Raw genomic sequence first — 23,339 nt, 5'->3', positions numbered from 1 at the left:
ACCTTGTTCTGAATGCCTACGGCACTTAGGCATTGTATTACAAATGTTCTTGTCCACATTTTGACTCTACTACTAGAAAAAGAGCTCTTGAACTCTGAAGTTGTGTCTTATGTGTCTCTAAATATCTCATGGTAGCTAGCACAATGTCCTACTTTTCTTTGAAAACTTTTCTTTGAATGAATGAATGAATTTTACATTTTATTCCCACTAACTTACTTTACCTCTTTGTTCGAGATGAAAGCAGACTCTGTAGTGAACACTAGGAGACTATGCTTCTTAGGCCTGAAGGAAGTGGTGTGCCTGGACAGATCTCCACAGGCCCAATTATTTCTTTTAGTCACTGCCCATTCAAATGAGCTTGTTAGAATAAAGGCGTTCTTTGAGATGAAGTGTGATGAAAACACTGAGAAATGATGACAGTTTCTAAAAACATCACAACTTTACTAGAATCTGTGGCAATGACCAAATGAGACACAGGAAAGTGCATTTCAGAAAAACCTTGGCGGGGCGCCCGAGTGGCTCAGTTAGTGAAGCAGCCAATTCTTGATTTCAGTTCAGGTCATGATCTCAGGGTCCTGGGATTGAGCCCCACAGCAGGCTATGTGCTCAAGCAGGAAGTGTGCTTGAGGATTCTCTCTCTCTTTCTCCCTCTCTGCCCCTCCCCCCTCAGATAAATAAATAAATCTTAAAAAAAAAAAAGAGAAAAGAAAAACCTTGTCTTAGTGGAGCCACCGAAGTCAGCATAACATGCAAACGTATTATGGACTTCATTCTAACAAGACCCCTTGTGATGACAGACAAAGCAGATCAATAGGACAGGAGATGGCTGCACAAGGAAATCTAGCTTCCCTCTGCGTTACAACTGCAGACACATCTGAGTAATCCTCTGATACGTAAGATAGTAGAGTGGACAACTGTAAACGAATGACGGGAAGTCCTGTGTTTTCTATGGCTCATGTGAACTTCTTCATGGTCATTTTGTCTTTCCTATTTTTTATAGGCCAGAGAAGATTCCATAAATACTCCAGAACATTGGGAACTATACTTCACTGGGAAAGCCAGATAGCCTCAGGTCTACTTACTTGTTCTGCATAGGTACAGGGCAGTGATCCTCAGCTAGGGGGTGACTTGGCCTCTTTGCCCCAGGGATATTTGTCAGTGTCTGGAGACGTTCTTACTTGTTACAGCTGAGGTACAGGTAACTGGCATCTAGCGGGTAGAGGCCAGGGATGCTGCTGAGCACAAAGGCATGTGACAGCCTTCCTCAACCAACAAGAATTATCTGGTTCAAATGCCAATCGTAATTATACTGATGAAAATATTCAGTTAAAAATATCCAGTGCCGCTACTGAGAATTCCTGGTCGAGGGCTATGGTTCTAGTGCCAAACCTGGAAAGACTGAACCATCTCAAAGGGTCATGGGGCTACCTGTTAGGGATCTGTGAGGTAACTCATGGGTGATAAAAACTCTAAGATATTTTGCGGTTCTATAGTGAGGCTGGAAGACCTATCTAGTGGGCTGGAATGGAAGTAGAAAGGTTCTGGAAAACTCCTAATAGCTACAGGTTTTACTTCAGAGTAGCTTACTGGAAAGGCTCTTAGTGAACTCTGCTCAGAAGGCAGCCTCCTTCTCGACAGATGAAGGAATGCAGGCTCAGTAGAATCGCGCAAGGAGCGTCAGTAAGCCATGGTCATGGTCATAAAAAAGCCCTGAACCACAGCTGCTAATGATGTAACTGGAGACTTAAGGCCCCAGGAATGTGAGGTGGACATGAAGCAAACGTACCAACTGGAAAGGGTGCTGTTTTGGTGCTGACTGCAGAAAAGTCTTAGTCCTATAGAAAGAAAGGGGAATTCACTTTACTTGAAGCTCCTAGATGACAGATACATTTTCCCCAACTTCCTGCTATTTTTTATTTGACCAAGATTCTAAACACCAGCAGTTTTATAGATCATAGGGAAGCTGGTAGATTTAATGAAGCCTCCAGATGCCCCTTGAGAGATGATTACAACTCTAATTAAAAATGGAGGATGACAGATGAGAATCCCATGGGACTCTATAAGCAAGTGGCATTCATGTGTCTTCTTTCATGGAAAAGATTACTTTGTTCATGTCAATCTGGGCTCTTTCCAGTAGTAAAAGATAGCATTGCCAAATTCTAATACATTAGGAGATTTACTGCAGTTCAAAGATCAGGGAATGTTTTAAACGTAGGGGACAAAAAAGTTTATCAGCTAAGCTGGACTTTCATTTCTTTTATTTCATATGCCTGTGCTCACCATCTCCAAGATTACATATAGCCTAGAATACAAGAGGAGTCACCTAAATGAAGTCTGTCTTAGTATCAAATCTAAGCTTGGAGAAGAACAAGGGGGGAGGGATATTAGCAGGGCAAATGAGGCTTAGGGCTTCATACTCAGGGCTTTAGGGACCAGGTAGGTATAGGAAGTCAGAGTAGATTGTGGGGTCACAAATCCAGGTAATCAAATGAGGTTTAAGACATTACAAAGTAGGTCTTGAAGGTTAAGGCAGTCAAATATATAGACAGAGGAGGTCAGTGATATTGAGATATCATTTTCGGATGACAGAACCACTCATAAGAGCTCATCTTATCACAAGAAGCTAATCCTCTCACCCCTATAGTGCTGGTCATGTTGGCTAGTCACTGGACAGTCTTGGTTCTGAAAGGGAGGTCATACTACTTAATCTCCATGGTCGGAGTATGGGGGTGAGAGCCAGAGAGAGCCAGAAGCAGAAAGGAAAGGCTCATTGGAAGGCTTTCGGTTGGGTGGGGCTTCTGCACGGGGACATTAACGCAGCTCTGGGGCCAGGTTTCAGTAGCCTACATAGTCAGACAGCTACTTCCAGATGCAAAGGTGGTGCTTACATCTTCACAAAATGCACTTGCATCTCTTTAGTCAATGCACATCTTTTATCAAAAGGAAATCAAACGGGAGAGGGTTGGGGCAACATGAAACCAGCTCTATCATTGAACAAAGGGTCTAACATAAGAAACATCAAGGACTCCACTGTGATTAAATCATGGGTGCACTGACCGCGCTCTCCGTCGACACTGTACCGGCTGTCATAAATCAGGTCTGGTCTCTGACAATGGAAGCCCAGTGAATCAAGATTCATTTCTAGATAGGATGAATGCACCAGGTAGGGCTTTCCTCCTTGCAGCCACAGAACCTGAGGTAGGATGTCACTCTGGGAGACTGACCCACAGGTCTTATTAAGGATCATCACGTCTTCTACTAACAACTGGCGAGATTTGGAGATTCCTCCTATCAATGTTCAAGCCTGGGGAATTGTCTGCAGAGTGTAGGGATGAAGAAATATTCTGGAGCCCAAGCTGTGGTTGCTTTGAGGCTGGAGGGCCTCAAACTCATCTTCAGCCTCAAATCCTCCCCAGATCCTAAATGTGATTCATAAAATGTCTACCCATGATTCCCAAATACTCCGTGTTCCCTCAGCTGAATGCCTTCCCTCCTTTCTTTCGATACCTACCAGAAACCTCTTCTCTGGGACCCCCTCTAGGCTGAGTTACTTTCTTTCTACTCTGTGCCCTCCAAGTTCAGTGTATACAACTTTATTTAAACTATATTAGTGATTATTTGTCTACTTGACTATCTCTTTCGTGAGGCTGAAAACTTCAAGCTCGGGGAGCATTTGTTTTAGCGTAGGAGTACCGTGCACCTTGCCCAGTGTCTGCTGCACACTATATATTCAATAAATGTTTGTGGAAGGAGGAAAGCAAGTTGGTAGGAAGGCTTAAAAAGCAGTAAGGACCACTAACCCAGGCAGACAGCAGTGTTAGGTTCTTCCAAAAAGGATACTGGCCAGCCAGCCTGGGAGAGACCGCCTCACGGAAATCTACAAAGGAGCTGGCAATAGCACTCAGAGGCTATAGGGCTGTGATTCCCACTGCACTTACTGGCAGAACCCCAGGGAATCCCTCTCTCCTGGCCGAGCCACTGACTTACCTTCCTGGAAGGCCGGCACACACTTCTGTACTGTCGACCTTCCGTAAAGCCAGCCAGCACCGGGTTGGCTATGCCAGAGGGTCCCTTGCATCCTAGAGGCTGGGCCTTGCTAAGTCTTGTCATTATCCTCCTGTTTCCTCTGAGGCCTCTGGCATTTGATATTATGATGTTTGATCATTATGAACAATGGTCAAAAATAGTCAACCTTAGTTTTGATGAATTGCTTTGATCTACTTGCTATTCCTCATCAGATGAAAGAGTTTGCAGAGCTGGGCGGGGGGGGGGGGTGGGTGGGGGGGGTCTCTTTCAGAAATTCCCAATGTATAGTTTTTGAAAGTGTTTCTTAATTCTCAGAACATCCACTGGTGACAAAGATCATTACAGACTACAATCCTGACTACATCAATACAGATTTTTCAAGACCCGAGAACTTGACGACACAGATCTCTTTTACTTTCCATTCACCTTTGCAGACCAATAAATTCAGGATTCAGGAGACTCAGCGGACCATTCCATACATATCCTTGACTGCTCTTAGAAATCAGTTCTGTTGATGTATAAGTTATTTCAAAAAAAGTGGTTTTAAGCTCATTGTCAAACATGGCAGTATAGTATCATATAATCATGGAGTCAAAGAATGAACTAGAAGGTACCTTATAGGTAGACTAGTCTGAACTGAAGGTGTTAATGCCCGGCAGGAGATGGAAGTAATTTGACCAAGGACACACTGCTGGTGAGTGGCTCAACCTGGCTTGAAACCAAACATGATGATCTTTCTGCTGTTCAATAGTGATGATATGTGTGTATGTATGTGTATGTGTGTGTGTGTGTGTGTGTGTGTGTGTGTATATAAGTGGTAGTATACACACACACACACACACACACACACAAGGATAAAGTCCTGCACCACATACATTGAGTTGTCTGCAGAAACCGACAGCCCTACTGAAACAATAACCCATTTCAATTTAGTGCAGCCTGGTCAGGAATAGGCCCAGAGCCTCACCAGCCCCCCAGAAAACAGAGCATTGTTTCCATCCAAACCTTGCACTGAAAGGAAGCCTGTCAGCTGGCAATGACCTCGTGAGACAACTTTGGGGAGAGCAAAGGGCTGAGAAGAGAAAGGCCTCATTCTCACTGCAAACAGGAAAAGGGAAGAGAAAAAGAAAGCTCTGTCTCCACACAAGGTTTGCTGGGCTGGCTATGAACTGTTCCAGTACGTTCCATCAAATAGACGCCTTCATAGAATCAAGCCAAGCGCGAACACCGGCTCTGGGACTCCCACTCCCGGGACACACACGGGCCAGCTTACACATGCTCTTGCTCTCTTGCACCCTGGGAGAGCACTTATATGGGCTTCATGAGGCTAAGTAATAAACACTTTGTCTTCACCCTGCTATTTATGGGTTGCTTGGGGCATCCTGTTCTCTCCACTGCCCTTACCTGAACAGACGGCTCCCACAGACCCCACACTTAATAGGGACAACAGTAAATGTGAAAGGCTCTGTGCGCCCCCCACGCTCCTGGTTTTCTGGCCACCGGTGCTAATTGCAGAGAAAGGTCAGTCTGCATCCATTTACCTATTCTCTGTGCTCCCTTCCTTGAGGTTAAATCTGCTCTCCTTTTTCCCTGGGTCCTCATTTTCTTCCTTCCTTTCAGACATCTCTCTAAGACATCTTTCAGAGATACCCTTTTCTATTCTACCACGGCCAGGGACTCTTTCATTCTTCCGTGAATGGCTCAACCATCTAGGAAAACAAGAGCAACTCCGAAAACTGCAAGCCACCGGCCATGGCCTCCAGCAGACGTTCTGGGGGCTCCCTGGACGACCACGCACATGCAGGGTTAAGAAGCTGATCCGGTCCTACCTGTCGCTGACTTCAGGTTCACTTAGAAGCCTTGTGCTTCCCTTGCACACATTGTGTTTGGGATGCCAACGGGAGAGATGCACGTTTGGAAGCAAAAAAAGCGTGTCCGGGCCAAGAGACGCCTGAAAGCCGCAGGGACGGAGGCCAGAAGTGTCCACTGGAGGCAGGGCCAAGGTCGATCACTTTGGTCAGGTGTGGGGCCCTTTGCCCTCAGCTCCTTTGGGGGTTTCAGGGCTCTCAGAGCCGACGGGGCCTGCATGAAGAGGATGAGTCACGGCCGTGTCCTGTCCACCCGTGGGCCATCACGCAAGCCTGCAGCCCTGCCACCTGTCAGTCTCGTCTTCATCTCGGGCTGGCCCGACGCATCCTGAAAGCAGACGGGACAGAGGAGGATGCGTTAACTCGGCCTCTCCCCACAGAACACAGTTCGCCATGGCCACGCTGATTAAATACAGGACATTATCTCACCATAATGCCCTCCTGGCGGCGTTCCCAGGAAAATTCTAACTAATCACAAAAATAGAAAGAAAAACGCACCCTGAATTCCATTCCTCGTCTTAAATGAGTGATGTGTTCACTTTTATTTATTTTTCTGGAAGCAAGGCGGGAAAAGAAAATGAATTTTAGGGCTTAGAAAAACAAGCTACTAATAGTACTACGTAGAGCCGGGCCGTGGTGCAGACAGCTGGGGTGTAGCCGGCATGGTATCGTGGGTGAGTCCCGGCCCCGCTCCTGGCTACAAACTCTGAGTTTCAAACCAGAACACCTGGCAGGGCAAAGCCAGGCAAGGGCCGGGCAAGGGGGGTGGGTGGGGCCGGGTGTGGACACACAGGCACCCATGCAGCTAGGTGCTCCGCAGCATCGTCCCGGCCCCGGCAGGCAAATGTCCTTCTGATGCTCCTTTTAAGCAATGCCTGCATCTTTTTTCCAGCATCTTTCTTTCTGGATACTCATGCATGGTTCAGAATATCCCCTGCCTAGAAGTTTTTCCTGGAGATTTACCTCACTACTTCCTACTCACCCTTTAGAGATCAGAGCAAATGGCATTGCTTTCAGGAAACCTTCTCCAAGAACCTCTAGCCCAACTCCAGTCCCTGTGCTGGTGTTCTCAACCTTCCCTTCACGTCAGTCACGTGGCCGTAACTGATTGCATTGTTGGTGGTCTAAGGGCTGTCTCCTCCCTTAGATCTCCTAGATATCGTCTTGTTAAGCACTTTGTACCTGCCTGGTACGTAGTAGCTGTTTAATAAATGTCTCTGCTGGATGAGTGCTGATGGACAGGCCCAGCCTGTGAGCGGTACCTTACGTTACATGTAGGTCCTCAGCTAAGAAAATCAGCAAAGCAGATGCGGACATAGATCATGGGGGGGGGGGGGTGTCCACAGCCCCAAGGACCGTGCCTTGCCCAAATAATTCCTGCTTTTTTTTTTTTTCCCCTGGGATGTCTTCACAACTACGGGAGAGTTCAAAATCCTGAAGACCAGCTTCTGAGATGCTTCTCACAGTGTTACCCTGAATGAAGTGAAAATAAAGGACACACCTCTCACCCCTCCTACCTCCCCACCTGCCCCCGCTTCTGGCATTAGAATCCCAACGCTGCCATCCCTCATCATTGCTACAGCTGCAGTAATGGGCACTGCTACTTGATGGCAAAGTTCTAGCTGAGCTAATTAAGCATACTGAGCTAATAACCTTCCATTTTGGGACTGGTATTATTCATAATTTAATGTATTGCTGCTGAAACATTAACCTTTCGACAACTGGCATGTTGCCCACAGCAGCCCAAGTGCTGACCATCTTTCAGTAAAATGAGTATTATTGTTAAAACAGGTATAAATCATTCATGGCTGCAGCTTTTGTGTCAGACCCTATGTGAAAATAAGCAGTAAGCTGGGTAATTTATTTACCTTTTGGTGATTATTTTTTATGATTTTATGATCATATTCAATGATTCATAAACATTGGCCTGGTGCCATTTTGTAATCATTTCACATTTTAAATATTGTGTGGCTGTTCTGCTTTTCATCTTTAAAAATTTCAGGATTGATACTGGGCAACTTAATCCAGACACAAATGCAATTTCATTTGAAAGCAAGGTTGGGGGGTGGGGTGGGGGCTGAGTCCCAACACCATTCATTTTAACGAAACCATTTTCAACATAGCTGTTTGGCGCGTCCCCTTGCTCCAGCACTGCACTTACGGGAGCAAACTTTCTTTGAAGTTTAACACACAGAGGGTGCCTTGAAATCTGAATAAAAGCACAGGAAAACAGTTAACAAGCTTCTGGTTGGGAAGATGATGGGAAGGAGCCCAAGGGTGGAGGGAGGCCTGGAAACTCTGGCCTCGGGCCAAGAAGGTTGGAAGCCACAAGCCTTATTCCCAGCACCTGGTTGGAGAATGTGATTCCATACCCTGGGGGTGGGGTGGGGGGAGTTCCGACTCTTTGCTCCTGCCGGCTAGCTCCTGCTGCTGGCACTGGGTTTGGGCTCCCATAACGGTTCCAGAAAGCAGCGTTTTCTTCTCATGATAGCAAGTAGGAGCTGCAGGCTGAGGTGGGCCGGTCTCTCATGGCCTGCGAGCTTAAGAGATCACATTCCACAGGCTCTCTTACGGGTTTCCCTTCTCGTTTCTTCAACCAGTGAAAACAAACAATCCCTCCTACGGGGTAGCAATGACGGTCTGATGGTGGCGGGGAGACAGGGCCCGAGAAGGCAGGGAATGTGCTGGGGTGCTCAAACTCCTTCCCCAGAGGGGAACTCAGCCAGGAGAGACAGGAGCCATCACCCCAAATGTAGGAGGTGAGGTCTCAAAATGCAGCCACAAGTATGTGCCGTAAACAAACACCCACCTCCATAGGGGAAGCCCGGGCAAGGGGAAGATTATAGATGTATTTTGCTCTGAGACAGTTTGAACTGAATAGTTCTGAGATGGCTGCTTACTGTCTTTTCTACCTTCTATTTATTTAATTTCCTATTTATAGCTTTCATTGTTTTTTTTTTTTTCATTTTGATTGTCTGAATTTTAGGATTTATCTGGAGGTGTCTATCATCCACCCGTCTATCTGCATATATATCTCCGCGTATATTCTCCACACATATGTGTGTACCCGAAAGTTATTTTAGTAGATATCATTATTTAATTTTTCAATGTACAATTCAGTGGCATCGATCACTTTTACAGAGTGGATAATTCTACTATTTCCAAAGGTTTTTATCACTCCAAACAGAAACTCCGTACCCATTAAGCATTAACCCCCCACTCGCTCCTGTCCCACCTCCTGCATCCCTCTAATCTACTTTCTGTCTTTACAGATTTGACTGTTCTAGTTATTTCATAGAAGCAGAACCACACAATGTCTGTCCTTTTGTGGTTAGTTTCTTTCACTTTGTGTAATGTTTCTAAGGTTCATCCATGTTGTGGCACGTGTCAGAACTCCGTTCCTTTTTTTAGGGCTGAATAATGCTCCATTGTTTGGATATGCCACATTTTGTTTATTGTGGACCGCTGGCCTGTTTCTACCCTTGGGGCATTGGGAACAGTGCTGCTGTGAACATCGATGTACAAGCATCTGAGTCCCTCATACAAAGAGACTAATATTCCTTGATCATTACAGTTTTTCTCATAAAAGGTCGCTGCACCTTACTTACACACACTGACTACCTTTATGAGTTCTACTTGCTAGCTTGGCAGAGCCGGCCTGGGCACAGGGAGCAAAGCCACTCAGGCTTGGGAATGACTCTCTAGCCAACCTGTCATTACTTCTGCTTCAGAGGAAGCCTTGCAGTCACTTTCTAGCATCTCTGAGGCTGGTGCAGGTGGTGAATTCTGTACCAGAAGCTTCTGTTCTCTATATTGGACTTGCTAAAACAGGCTTGCTTCTCAGGTATGATAAAGAACAAATTAAGAAACCGAATAACCTGGCTTGAGTGAAATTTCCTTTCAATCATGTCAGCCAGAGCAGATGTTGTCGTAAAATCTGATGTTATGGGTTTATATCCTAATATAAAGTCTAAAACGGAAAACAGCATAAGAGCTGAAATGTGAATTGGACATGTCTATAGAGTGTGAATTGGATTTAAGACAAAATATTGTGAATGGTTAATAGGGTCAGTCTAAGTATACTTGCTAAAATAATCTCTTGGATATGCAAATATTCTGAGAACTACACTGTCAAATATCTATTGTATCCTCTTATCTATGTGTTCACAGAACTGCTACATGTTATAACAAATGTAAAATGTGAATTTAAAAAATAATGTCACCCTAAAATAATACTTTACTTTGAATAGTAATTTTTGTTGTCGGGTTTTTATTTTTTTATTTTTTTATTTTTGTCACACACCAGGCAGCCAGGTTCTTAAAACAGCATTATTTGGAAATACTAAGAGGTGAGCTTTGTGTGTCCTGCGGAGAAATAGCAGTGGGGTAGGGGTAGGGAGGGAGCAGGAACAGATCACATGTTCCTCTTGAGCTGGGTCCCTCAGTCTGCTGTTAGCACCTGCCACGCCTTGGTATTATCCCAGAGGAACTTCCGCTTCTCGCTCTCCTGTCAGTGGAATTCCCTTTCCTCAGTACATCGTCTTCAGGACGTGAGACGCTACTCTGATGTTCACCATCTCACCACAGCAGTAAGTCCATTTCACATGGGGAAGGGGGGCAAGGAGAATTCAGATAAGGAGCACTTGGAGAGAAGCCTTAGGTTTGAGTGCTGACAATTTCCAAAACTCCACCATAAAACTGCTCATTAAAACTGTAAGCAAGGAGACACACGGATTGAGTTTCATTTAGTTTCTTTTCCTCTCCTTTCCCTAATGTCTGTGAGTTGGGCTCATGAGCAGAGAAAGAATGAAAAGGTGGACAACATGCGGAACCCTACCATACTGCTCGTATTGTAGAACAGTCTCTGGCCCATGGTAGGCAGTCAGGAGAATATTTATCCAACGAACAAATAAACATCGGTCAGCAGAGCCTCAGGAGTTGATGTGATCCGACCAGTGGGTGTGCCTTGTTTCCTCTTTGGTCTGGCCAAACAGGGTTGGCTGGGTTTGATTAACTTTGCAAATCCTTCGTAAAATTTGGCTCTCAGAAATACGAGGAAGCAGCAGAGCTCAAGAGAGCCCTTTCACCCCACTTCCATCAGAACATCTCCAAGTTTTGTTTTGTTTTATTTTGGTTTGGTTTATAGGTTAGAATTCCCAGGATTTTCTTTAAAAAGGACTCTGAGGGTAAAACATCAGAAAACAACTGATTCCCAGCACCTCTCTGGTCTTCTCTTTACCCATTCTTAGAGCCCACCGTGTCCTTCCTCTTGTGCTCCAGACTCTTCTCATCTACTGCATTCATCCTGTCCCCACCGAAACCCATCTGGTCTGTATGCCATTAGCTCCGAGCCCTGCTTGCCTGCGCCCTGTCCAGTCTGATGCAAATGCCCCTTGATCCCCCACCCCATTTGCACCCTTATAGCAAGGGTTTCTCAATTGTGGCCATGGCCCATCTTATCAGAGTTTCTGGGGGTACTAGTTAACTACACGCATTTCTAGGCCCCATCCAAGATTACCAAAGCAGAATTTCTAAGGTCAGTTTGGACTCCTCAGAATTATTCATAAAGTTGAGGACACTGTCTTTTGGCATGAGTCATATGATTACCATATTAATAAAATACTGTATTATTGCAGAGCTTTCATGGGTGGGATTTTGTAAGGCTACTCCTTTCCTGCCTGTACGTGGTGGGAAGGCACAGGGTTGGGCTTTGGTTTGAAGTTGACACCTGCCATTAATTGACAGGAGAAAGAAGAAATCCAGACAAAATGATATTAGCTCTTTGGGAGCCTAAAATGTAGTCCTTAGACACAAACACTCTGGAACCCTTTACAAAGCTCTCTGCTCCCCACTTCCTTTGAGTTTTACAACTAGAAGTGTGTACTTTGAAAAGCGATTCATTTTTTTCCTTTGAATTATCCTTATTTCTCCATTTTCTCATAGGATGCCGAGGCCACCCTTCTGGAGATGCTCCAAGAATGAATTTTTCAACCTTGGCACTACTGGCATTTTGGGCCAGATACTTCTTTGCTGTGGGGGTTGTGGTGTGCATTGTGGCGGCATCCTTGGTCCCGTCCCGGTAGATGCCAGTAGTACTCCCCCTCCCCGAGTTGTGACAACCAAAAAAGGCTCCAGAGAGTCCCAAAAGTCCAACGGGGTGCGAAACTGCCCCTCGTTGAGAATGCTGCTCGAAGAGAAACCCAGCTCAGTGCCACAGAGAAGTACAGCAGTTCTTCTGAATTCAATTTCATTTTGAGATCGGCTTCTTCCTGACTTCCTTATTCTTGTTAATGACACCACCGCTCCACAGGCCACAAGTTTCAAAACTCAACCCTCCAGTTATCCTCTCCCTGTTCACCACCCCTCCCAGTGTGCCCCTCACGAATCTGGGGCTCCCTCCTCAGCACTGTTTCTACCACCATCACTTCTGCACCTCTAGATGAAGAACTGGGAATCTTCACGTACGCTGGCCACAAGACACATCTCAAATGCAGCCTCTAGATCCACGGTACGTGTCCCCCCTTTCCCCCAACACTTATTATCTGTCCACTTTTTGAGGATGTATCTCCGCATGCTTATCGATTTCTTCCACTGGACTTGAAGCTCCCAGAACTGAGTTTCTTTGCTGTAAGTCATCCTTGCTTTTCTATAGCATAGGACCTCCCAAGATGTTGGTGCTTTGAAAAATATTTGTTGAATTGAGTTGAACAGGTGAACTTCTCAATCACAGGCCCACTGCTGATGTGTAGTGATATTTGTATAGATTCTTCAACCTTCCAAAGCACTTTTGCAATCATAATCATAGCTAGCCTTTCTCTCCCTGGTATTTGCATCTTTCAGTATATCTGCATTTGCAAAGATGGAAATTAAAACAAAGATGGAAATTAAAACCACCACCTGGACTTGAGCTTAGAACCTCCGTTTTGTCAACCAACAGGAGATCTTGGGCAAGTTCCTAACCTCTCTTAGCCTCAGTTTCACCTGCTATAAAAGGGGAGTAATAATACCACCTAACTCATAGGTTGTTGTAAAGGTTGAAAGAAAAAACACATGTGAGTGGTTAATGTGGTTCCTAGCACATGTTGGGTGCTCAATATATGGTAGCCATTGGGTCCTGGTGTCCCTCCGTTTACATCTCTCTGAAGGCCTCCACTGGCTCCTGGTTCTATTGGATGAGGTTTAAAATCCTGGTCCAAGAGCATCTCAAGTCTCCAGCCCCATCTCCAGGCACTGCCCCATATACCTCACACTCAGTCACCCCAACCCAGACTCTCTCTCATCCTTCAACAAGATGTGTGCCCCTATTCCCTCCAGGTCTTTCTGGAGCAGCTCCCTCCACCTGCAGCGTCTATCCTCCCCTTGGCTACCCATTTGCAGATACTTGCTGAGAATTAATTACTTCCTCCTCCGTGTTTCCACAGTACTTTGAACCTCCCTCTATTATGGCACTTTTCATATTGAATTACACTTAATTTGTTTTTGTATCTGAACCCCTTTATGAGTCCATGAACTCCTCAGGGTGGGGATTAGATCTCATGCTTCTTTCTGTCCCAATCACAGTGCTTAGAAAATTCTAAGAGGTTGATGAATGTTTTCTGGGTTTAATAAAATAACAACACCTTTTTATTTGCAGATCTCTTCACAGAGATATTTTACATAGATCATCTTGCTGGATCTTCAGACCAAACCAGGATTGTTCAGGCAAATACTGAGAAAGATCTAGAAATCAAGACAAGGAGTTTGGTAATTTGGCCAAAATTCCAAGCTAACTGGGGGTATTCTGATGTCTCTTGACATCTGTGTTAGGGGTTTATCCTCTTAGATCCCTGAGCTTCTCTACTCCTGACCTTTGTCATCATGTTCTGATCATTTCTGTTTCCTTCAATTAAAGGGCAAGCTCTCCAAGGGCAAAGATCTTGTCTTGCTCTTTTTTCCACACCCAGTACCAGGTGCTCGGTGGCTGGATGAATGTTTACGAAGTAAGAATCTGTGTGATTTTACATTTCTTTTTTATTTAATAAAGTTGAAGTTCTTTACCAGCTCTGAGAAGACTTTAAATGTACACTGCTTTCAGTATGGCGCCAGTTTTTGGTTTCCAGGACTCTTGTTTCAGCAGAATGAGAACACAGGATTAAGCCAGCAGCATATGTATAAACTCGTTCTCCAAGGATGATGCTCTTCAAAGGCTATAAAAGACTGAGCAGTGAGATGGCTGCCGTGCTGCTGTCCAATTTTGCTATCTTTATTGTGCTCTTGGGCCTGGTCAAATCTGCCAACGAAGCTGACATGACATTTGCAGCTAGTTTTATGAAAATGTGAATTTTTGTGCAACAACAACAAGGGAAGCTTTTATAATTCTGTGCAAGTTGGAAAAGACTGGGGGCCAATTTGGCCTTTGAAGATGTGACTTCGTCTCCTTGTCTCCATCATTCATCGCAGAGGCCCTGCTTTGGAAACTTTAAGTAATCAAAATATTTATCAACTATCCATCGACAATGATGACGATATGCCTGTGTGCAGTTAGTCGGTCCAGTTCCAAGGGTGTTCTCATGTGATAATTATGCAACAGTGCACTTGGTCACTATGTGGGTGATGAGAAGCGGGTCATGACATTGCATCTTATCAGGCATTATGAGTTGTCATCATGGATGGGACTAACTTTCCATCTGACTCGTTGGCAGGTGAGTCACTTGCAACACTGAAAAAGTATTTAATCGTGTAGTTTAAAATTAATTACTATTTGGTTTTGTTTATTTCCAACCTTATTAAGGAAGAAAAATGATTTAAAAACAGCTTCAAAGACAAAGGGAGATCCATGTAAGCCCTTTATGCCCGAACAACAGATGCTGTCCCATCTACCTACTGTAAGAGAGCACTTTGCGGGCGCATGTGCCTTCCCTGACTCACCCAGTAAGGCTGGCAACTCCCCCTCTGCACCACCCGTACGCCCTGAATAAACCTGTTCTGTCATGCAGCCGCTGTTGTACGGCAAGTGTTCAGTCCCATGTCTGTGAGCATCTTGGGGGCAGGACAGCGGCTTGTTTACCTTTGTACCCATCTACGCAAGCACAGATCTTCAGTTAAGGCTGCTGCTGCTGCTGCGTATCATTGGGTAGACGCAATTCTGTATGTGCCCCCCCCCCATTCCTTTCTCAACCCATCCCTGAGCATAACCACCAGTACCTCTCCGGCTCTCCCCACAAGGCTCCCTCCGTCTCCTCCCCATCAGGCCCTGTACAGCCAGGGGCACAGAACTGTAGCGACTCTAGCTCTCTCTGCTGTGGTTAGAATAGGGTTAAAGTTGAGGTTTCTAATTGCTCCCATGAGGTCTTATTACCTGTTGATTAGGTCCTTTTGGGATCGGCATCAAACCGACAACAATAATAAACACTCCCTTCTTTGGAACTCAGTAATGACCCTGCCTGCCCTGCAGGCCTAGCGGCTGTGGGGAGGGGCGTTGTGTGGGCCTGGAAAGGGCAGGCCACGTGAGGGGACGTTTCCTGGCGATTTGGGGGTGCAGGCTCTGAGGTGCAGCTAATAAGCTGATGGGCACCAGCTTGAGATTTTTGGCTGGCCGGGGGCACCTCTGTTGTTACAGCACAAGGCGCCTCAGAGAGGACCCTCCGCAGCCAGCCCGAGGACTCGCGAGAGGTGTCTGGGTGGTCTTTCCACAGGAGTTGGGGAACTTCTGGAGAATGGTCTGGTAACTGTTTCATGGGTATTTCTCCGAACATTTGCCTTTGTACACATAAATGTGAGTGAGTGGGAGTGTGTGTGTGAATGCGTGTGTGTGAATGCGTGTGTGTGTGCATGTGTGTAGCATTGTTGTTGTTATTTTAAGATTTATTTATTTATTTGAGAGAGGGAGAGAGAGTGTGTATGAGCAAGTGTGGAAGAGAGGCAGAGCGAAACCTACGTAGACTCTACACCGAGCGCAGAGCCCGATGTGGGGCTTGATCCCATGACCCCGAGGTCATGACCTGAGCTGAAACCGAGAGTTGGGTACTTAACCAACTACACCACCCAGGCACCCCAGTTTAGTGCTTTTATTACAAAAATGCAATCATACTAAGCATTTTGTCCTGCAAATTGCTTTTTTTTTTTCTTTTTAACCCAACCATCTATCTTGGACACTTTTCCACATCAATGTGTGAAGATTTGCCTCAACCTGAAGAAGAGTTTGTAGTAATCCAGAACAGGACCAAAGGAAAATACATGTAACCATTATCTCGTTGAACATGTTTTTTTCAGTTGAACATTTCGACTGTCTCCAATTTCTTGGTATTACAAATAAAACTGCAGTGAACATCCTTACACATTTTCTCATGTACTTGCACAAGCACTTGCGTAGGATACATAAAAAAACTTGTGCCTATTTGCACACCCAATAGTAATGTCTGAGTGTGTCCTTTCCATGGCCTCCAGCTAGTATCATTTTATTTATTTATGACAACTTAATTATAGTAAAATATATCTCCATGATATTTTAATTTGAATTTCCCTGATATGACATTGCATTTGTTACGTAATTTAAAAATATCTAATTCAAGCCTAAAAAAATTATAATAATCCAAAGAATTTCCACATACTCTTTATGAAGGTTCAATTCTTTACCTTTTATCCCATTTGCTTTTTACTTCCCCTCTCTGTTTATATCACTGCTAACCAATATGGTAGCCACTAGCCACAGGCGGTTATTTAAACTTAAATGGAAGAAAGTTAGTAATTCAATTCCTTAGTTGCAGTAGCCATATTTCAAGTGCTTGGTGGTCACATGTAGCTCCTGGCTGCCATATTGTCAGAGCACATATAGAACACTTGCATCATCACAGAAAGTTCCACTGGAAAGCTCTATATTATATAAATGCATATTTTTTGAGCCATTTAAGAGTCAGTTAGAAAAATCACCCCTAAACACTTCAATGTGTACTTCCTAATAAAAAGAATATTTTCTTATATAACCACAGTATGATAGTATAAATCGAGAAATTTAACATCAATATGATATTATCTAATCCACTGATTACATTTGAATTTCACCAAATGTCCCAATATTTTTCTTTATGGCTATTGTTTTTCCTGATCCAGGATCAAATCTAGGGTCAGACCTTGAATTTTAGTTGTCATGTCCTTTTGTGCCATTGCATTTTAAGAACTGAGTATTTAAATATTAAGTCCAGACTAGGATATCCTCCGGTGTATGGAGCACATCTCATTTATCTTTATGTGCCCAGCATTACAGCAGGGTCTAGAATAGAATCAATGGTTAGAAAAAAAATGAATGAATGAGTACATTTCTAGGTCTCCCCTTATTTTTTTCTAACTGGCATCCTTTTTTCGCCTTTCCTGGAATCAGACAGAAAAGGACTACAAATGATTCTTTTGGAAGTATGTCGAAAAGACACCTAAGAAAAGGTATTATTAGTAGGTTTATAAACTGGCACCACAGTCTTTAGAAGATATTTTGGCAAGTATTGATCAATATTTATAAAAAGAAGTCTTCTTCGCCTCAGCAATTCCACTTTTTAAGGCCTATGGTAAAGTAATCCGTGCATCTGTGCACAAAAAGGCAGGCAAAGGATGTTCACTGTAGTGTTGTTTGTAATAGGAAAAAAGAAAAAAAAAAGAAATAACCTAAATGTCCATCAGTGGGGAAATGGTTAAAAAAGCATGTGGAGATTCGAAGGGGCACATGCACCCCAATGTTCGTAGCAGCACTATCAACAACAGCCAAATTATGTAACGAGCCCAAATGTCCACTGACTGATGAATGGATAAAGAAGATGTGGTATATATACATAGTGGAATATTACTCAGCCATCAAAAAGGATGAACTCTTGCCATTTGCAATGATGTGGATGGAACTAGAGTATGTTATGCTAAACAAAGTCAGTCAGAGAAAGACAAACACCATATGATTTCACTCATAGGTGGAATTTAAGAAACGAAACAGAAGAACTTGGGGGAAGGGAAGGAAAAATAAAATAACACAAAAACAGGGAGGCAAACCATAAGAAACTCTTAACTATAGAGAACACACTGAGGGTTGAAGGGGAGGAGCGTGGGGGGATGGGCATTAACGGTACCAGCTCTGATGAGCACTGGCTATTGTATGCAAGTGATGAATCACTAAATTCTACTACTGAAACTAATAGTACATATATGTTAACTAACCTAGAAGAAAAAGAAAGCATTCTAGGTGATTCTGATGCAGGTAGATCTAGGGACCACCTTTGAGGGAAAAAATGCATTTGGTGCATCCATATTAATTCACTTAATCATTTAAGAAATATCTGTAATTGTTAACATAGTAGTAAAACACCTATTATGTGACAGGTAATGTTAAAGGTTTAAAGAATAAAGAATTGAAAAAGACACCATCTCTTTCTTGAGCTTATATTCTAGCGGAAGCATATAGAACACACTGCAGCAGGTGGAAAAAATGAGGTGGGGCTCTACACAAGGACAAGACAAGATCTCCAGAGCATTTCACCTAATAAAGAAGCAAACAGCCAAGCTGCAAAATAATAATAGTGAGGATACATTTTATGTTTAAAAATCCCAAAATAAATCTAGACATTTCTATACGTACACATATGCATGTGAATGAAAGTTTATCCTTCTGGTCCGAATGGACACACATCCAGCCATTACCACCTCTGGGACAGGGTTAAGATTTCTGGGGGTGGCAGAGGACATTTTCGTTTTATCTTATCTTGTTTGATTTTGCTTTTTTTCTCATGAGAATGTTTTCACGCATTGCTGGTGAAATTAAAAATAAATAAATAAATAAGCACACTGTGGGAGGTCTACCCATCACGCCAACTAACGGAAAACAGTCTCTATTTAAACACTAAGGAATCTAATCCAGTTGCTACAGCATACCCAGAATAAAAATTGACCTGTAGGCTCTTGCTAGCCACAGGAAGCAGTACCAACCAATACATGAAATGCTGTGCTCTTACCAGCTTCAACTGCCAAGCTTTATTATTTATCCTAAGTTCCTACAGATTCAATATTCTCAGGGAGGAAAGGAGATTAATATTCACTGTGTGCTTAACACATTCCAAACACTTGTCATATTTGCTATTTCATTCTGTGCTTGAAACTCCAAGAAGTATTACTGTCCCTCCATTTTACAGATAGAAAAACCAAGGCTCAGAAGATTTAACATGTTTTTGCAAGGTCTCCCACACACCAAGAGGCAGGTGATGGAGCCTGGATTTAGACTCAGTTCAACGCCCATCAATTCTCCTCACTTAAGAATCACTTACGAGAGGTTGGAGAGTGGGTTTGCGGTTGTGGAAGTTTGGACTCATGGGTCTGGATGTCTCATTGTCCTTTTCCTCTGTTTTTAGGGATGCTCCAGAGAAAACTATGGCTAACGCCCTGGGTACGTTTGCAAAACTTTTCTCCAGAGTGCCCCATTTTTCTTTGCTCCTATCTGCTCATGGTACCCCATAGCAAGGGAGATGAGAGAGAGAAATAAGGAGCAGAATCAACAAAGAAGGAAGGGTAACTGGAGAAAGAGGGGCAGGAGACCACAGAGGAGTCAATAAAAATGAAACGACAGAGGAAAGTGGACAGAAGGAAAGGGGAGGGACCTGTGATACAATAAACTATGGGGAATCTCGGTCTCATAAATTAAAAGGATGACAACAAAGCTACACAGGAAGGATTTTCTATTTAAATAAACACTTTTCCTCATAGAGTGGGAAGGGAGAGGTTAGCGAAGGGTGGAGAGGAGAAAAGTGTGCCAGACACCACCCACTTTCCTTCTGCATCAAGGGGAGCTTGTGAAGGGTCCCCAGCTGCTGACCCGAGGACCTGGCTGATGAGGTAAGGAGGTCTGCAGCCCCTTTTGATTTGGGCATGTCCATTCTCTCCTCCACGCAGTGGAGACATTGCATATGCTTCAGGCCCAGGCACCACAGAAGCCTTTCACCCTGGATGTTACTGTCTTAGAGATTTTCAAAGTTCTCCCTTTGCCTGAACACCTCTGGGCACATATTCAAAGCGACCTAGCAGATTTGACAGTGCAGCAGTGAACCAGTTAAAATAGTCATGGGAGAGAGGGCAGGGGGGATGAGAGATAAGTTGAGAAGAGAGAAATAAAAGAGGGAGCGCAAGAGTGAGAGAGGAGAAAAAGAGAGAGTGCCAAGGAAAGAGAAGGACCAAAAGGAGGAGGACGACAGGAAGCCAGAGGACAGGTGACAGGGGAAAGGGACAGGATAAGAAACAAGGAGAGGAAGGAAAACAGCTGGCAAAAAGAAGGACCGGGAAGGGATGAGGAGGGCATTGTGCATTCCTAGGAAACAGTAACATAAGACATTTTACCTTATCCTGAAGGTCAGTAAACCTGGCTGGAAAATCAACAACAAGTTCTGGTTGAAGGTAGCAAAAGCCGTACGGAAATACGGAAACGTCTGCCAGCAGGCCATGGTGCACACGGCCCGCGTCTATCCACGTCCAAGTCCATGTCATAGCCTGGAGAGCCAGGCATCACCCCAGGTGCTGCTTTCATGTAATTATAATTCAGCCAGAACTCCCAGAGGCTATCACATACCCCCACTATGGGAACTACTGGGGGGAGGCAAGGAAGTAAGTGCCACAAACACACAGGAAGGAATGCTCTAGAAGAGGTAACAGGAAGTGGAATCAAACACATATGGGAGGTCTTGATTCCTACAAGATGGGGTAGAATGGTGTCAAGTTCTATATTTGCAGGGTAGAAAGTTTAAATTAAGTGATCACCCTCATGACTGGGGCTCTTTTCAGAAACTTTCAGGGGTATGGATTTTGCATGTTACTTATTTCCTGAGGCTATTTGGTGGCCAAACACTATGCTTGAAGGTAAGTTGGAATTTTATTAACTGAGGTTGCATTTTTAATATTCTTTATTAATCCTTCCTTAAGTTGTTATAAAACTGGGCAGACTCATTTGCTGATTTTCTGCAAGGATCTAGGCTTTGTCATCTCATGAGGCGGGTGCTCCGCCTGTCTTTCATCACAGGGACAGCTTATAGCCAATAGGTGGCCTCTATTTTCACCCTGGGATCCTAGGCCCTGCGGTAACTATTCACAGAAGCATCTGTCTTCAGTTCCTCTCTCCAGGCCTCTTTGCTGGCCACCAATTCTGAGCATCCCTCTTCCTTGTGGGAGCTGACACCTGGAGGGTCAGGACCAACTGCTGAAGAAAGAAAACTTTAACGCTGGCTGTCTCATCTCCAAGTGTCAGCCGACACTGTTGAGTTGGTGCCTTCAGGGGGACCATGGAGTCTGATTCTAGGGATCCAAGGGCCACCCTGGCCCCAAGATTATTGGCTTCTGGAACCCATTATCCATACTTGGCTTTCTTCAGCATCTCCTACCAGATTTCCATGCTTCTAGAATGGGATGCCAACATTTCTTGGCACCTACTCTATGGCCAGCATTAGTGCTAGCTGCTTTTTATCTCTAATTCAGCCTTCATAATTATAGGAGATATTGCTGTTCACAGTTTCACAGCCAAGGAAACTGAGTCTTAGGTAACTGGTTCAAATTCACACAGCTCACAAATTCACACAGCTTGAAGCCAATGCTCAAATCCCGGGTTGCCTGGTTCCAAAGTCTCACTCTCCCCATTCCATCATCCTGCCTTCTGTTCTATGCCTCAAATTTCACAATTAGATTCAGCTCTTGGGATGCTAAAGACTGTTTCTACCTTTAAGAGTTTCTCCGTGGAAGTCCTGACACTCCAGAACTGGGGGTAGGGGGCTCTTATAAAAATTCTAACACATTAACAGGTATTTGCTGAAGGTTACTCACTTTACAGCTTTTTCCTTAGGACAAGGAGGGCTTGGAAGATTCAGGCTAATTTTCAAGGGGACATAATGAGAGTTTGGACCAGAAAGTGTTGTAAGAAATACCCCTTAAATTATGGAATTGCAACTGGAGGAGGCCAGGAGTGGCCTATGAGGAGGGTGCCAGACCCCAAGCTGGGAAGTTGGAGGTCTTCATTAAGCAGTGGGTGAAAATGTTGCTTTTTGTACCTCGGCATCAGCCCGACTATATATCAAAGCTTAATTTGGTAGAAAAAATTCAGGATGTTGTAGTGGGTTGGCTACTGCTGGCAGCCTTCAATAAAGTACTATAAGAGACAGGCTGAAGGTGGCTTGTTTTCCAGCAGAAAGTGAAGGGAATACGGCTTTGCTAAGAGAGATCTTTTCTGCCTATGGCATATAATTCAATATGGCTGAAAGTCTTTACCCTGGGGCCTACGGGGATGGCAAAGCCACATTTTTTATCTCAAATCAAGGTTAATATACACAGATGCAGGGAGACCAGAGGATTCCCAGGAGATGAGATTGGGACACAGAAAATTCCTGATCCACCCCATCCTAGGCTGTCCCACCACATCTGTTAAACATTCTCTAAGAAAGCAGAGACTCATATGCTTTGTGAAGCTGTATCTGGGAGCAGTCTGAAAGCTAAAAGAAATCATGAGATTCTCTCTATATGAGGCTATTTTTAAAAAATTTAAAATCAATTAATTAACATATAGTATACTATTAGTTTTAGAGGCAGAGTTTAGTGATTCATCGGCTGCATGTAACATCCAGTGCTCATTACATCAAGTGCCCTCTTTAATGCTGATCACCCAGTTACCCCATTCCCCCACCCACCTCCCCTCCAGCAACCCTTTAAAGCAGGGGTTAAAATGAAAGGGGAGGCTATTAAACTAGGCCTCAACTAAGGGTAATGCTTTCAAACTCTGGGTGTAACCCATTAGTTGGTTGTAAAATCAATTTAGTACATTGTGACCAGCTTTTTCTTTCCTTTTCTTTTTTCTTTTCTTTTCTTTTTTCTCCTCTTTTCTTTTTTCTCTTTTCTTTTCTTTGTCCTTTTCTTTCTTTTAATGGAATGAAACAGGAAATATCAGCATGCATCTCATGCATTGGGGGTAAATACTGTTGCATGAAACTTGTGATTTGATTATACATAAATACATACTAATACACACATGCACAATTATATAGTGGGTTATGAAGTAAAATGAATTCTCCTTGTGAGTCATGGCCAAAAAGTTTGAAAGTTAGTAGTTTAGGCAGACAGATAAAGCATAGAGGTTTCTGGCTAGAAAATACAAGTTTCTAGGTTTGAAATGCATGACCAAACAAAACCTCTGGCTATAGATGCCACTCAGTGGAGTTGACTAGAAGCAAAAGACTAAAGGCCTATAACTTTCCATGAGCTGTGTTGCCACAGAAACTGCATGAAAGGGTGATAGTTATTTTCAGTTGCTCAAATCTTAGGGCAAACTTTAGGACAATCTCTAACCCCCAAACTTGTGCCAAATGGTTGTGAATGGCCAAAGCAATAAGAATTCTCAGAGAGCACATCCTCCCAGTGCCTTTCTCAGATATGCTCATGAAGGACAAATGGACAAAGATGATCTTCCTTGAT

The 23,339-nt window shown here is 44.0% G+C and overlaps 1 protein-coding gene across 1 annotated transcript in view; it reads right to left on the bottom strand.

The window, feature by feature from the left end:
• ZFHX3 (zinc finger homeobox 3) overlaps positions 1-23,339 on the bottom strand; it is a 1,297,849-nt gene that overhangs the window by 264,924 nt on the left and 1,009,586 nt on the right. Inside the window, exon 15 of the mRNA XM_057314209.1 lies at positions 5,856-6,222. The gene's annotated coding sequence lies outside the window, so the exon portion shown is untranslated. The remainder of the gene's footprint in view (positions 1-5,855; positions 6,223-23,339) is intronic.

The sequence above is a fragment of the Ursus arctos genome, unplaced genomic scaffold (assembly GCF_023065955.2).
Source record: "Ursus arctos isolate Adak ecotype North America unplaced genomic scaffold, UrsArc2.0 scaffold_19, whole genome shotgun sequence".
Lineage (NCBI taxonomy): Eukaryota > Metazoa > Chordata > Mammalia > Carnivora > Ursidae > Ursus > Ursus arctos.
This window is presented reverse-complemented; position numbering and strand designations above follow the sequence as displayed.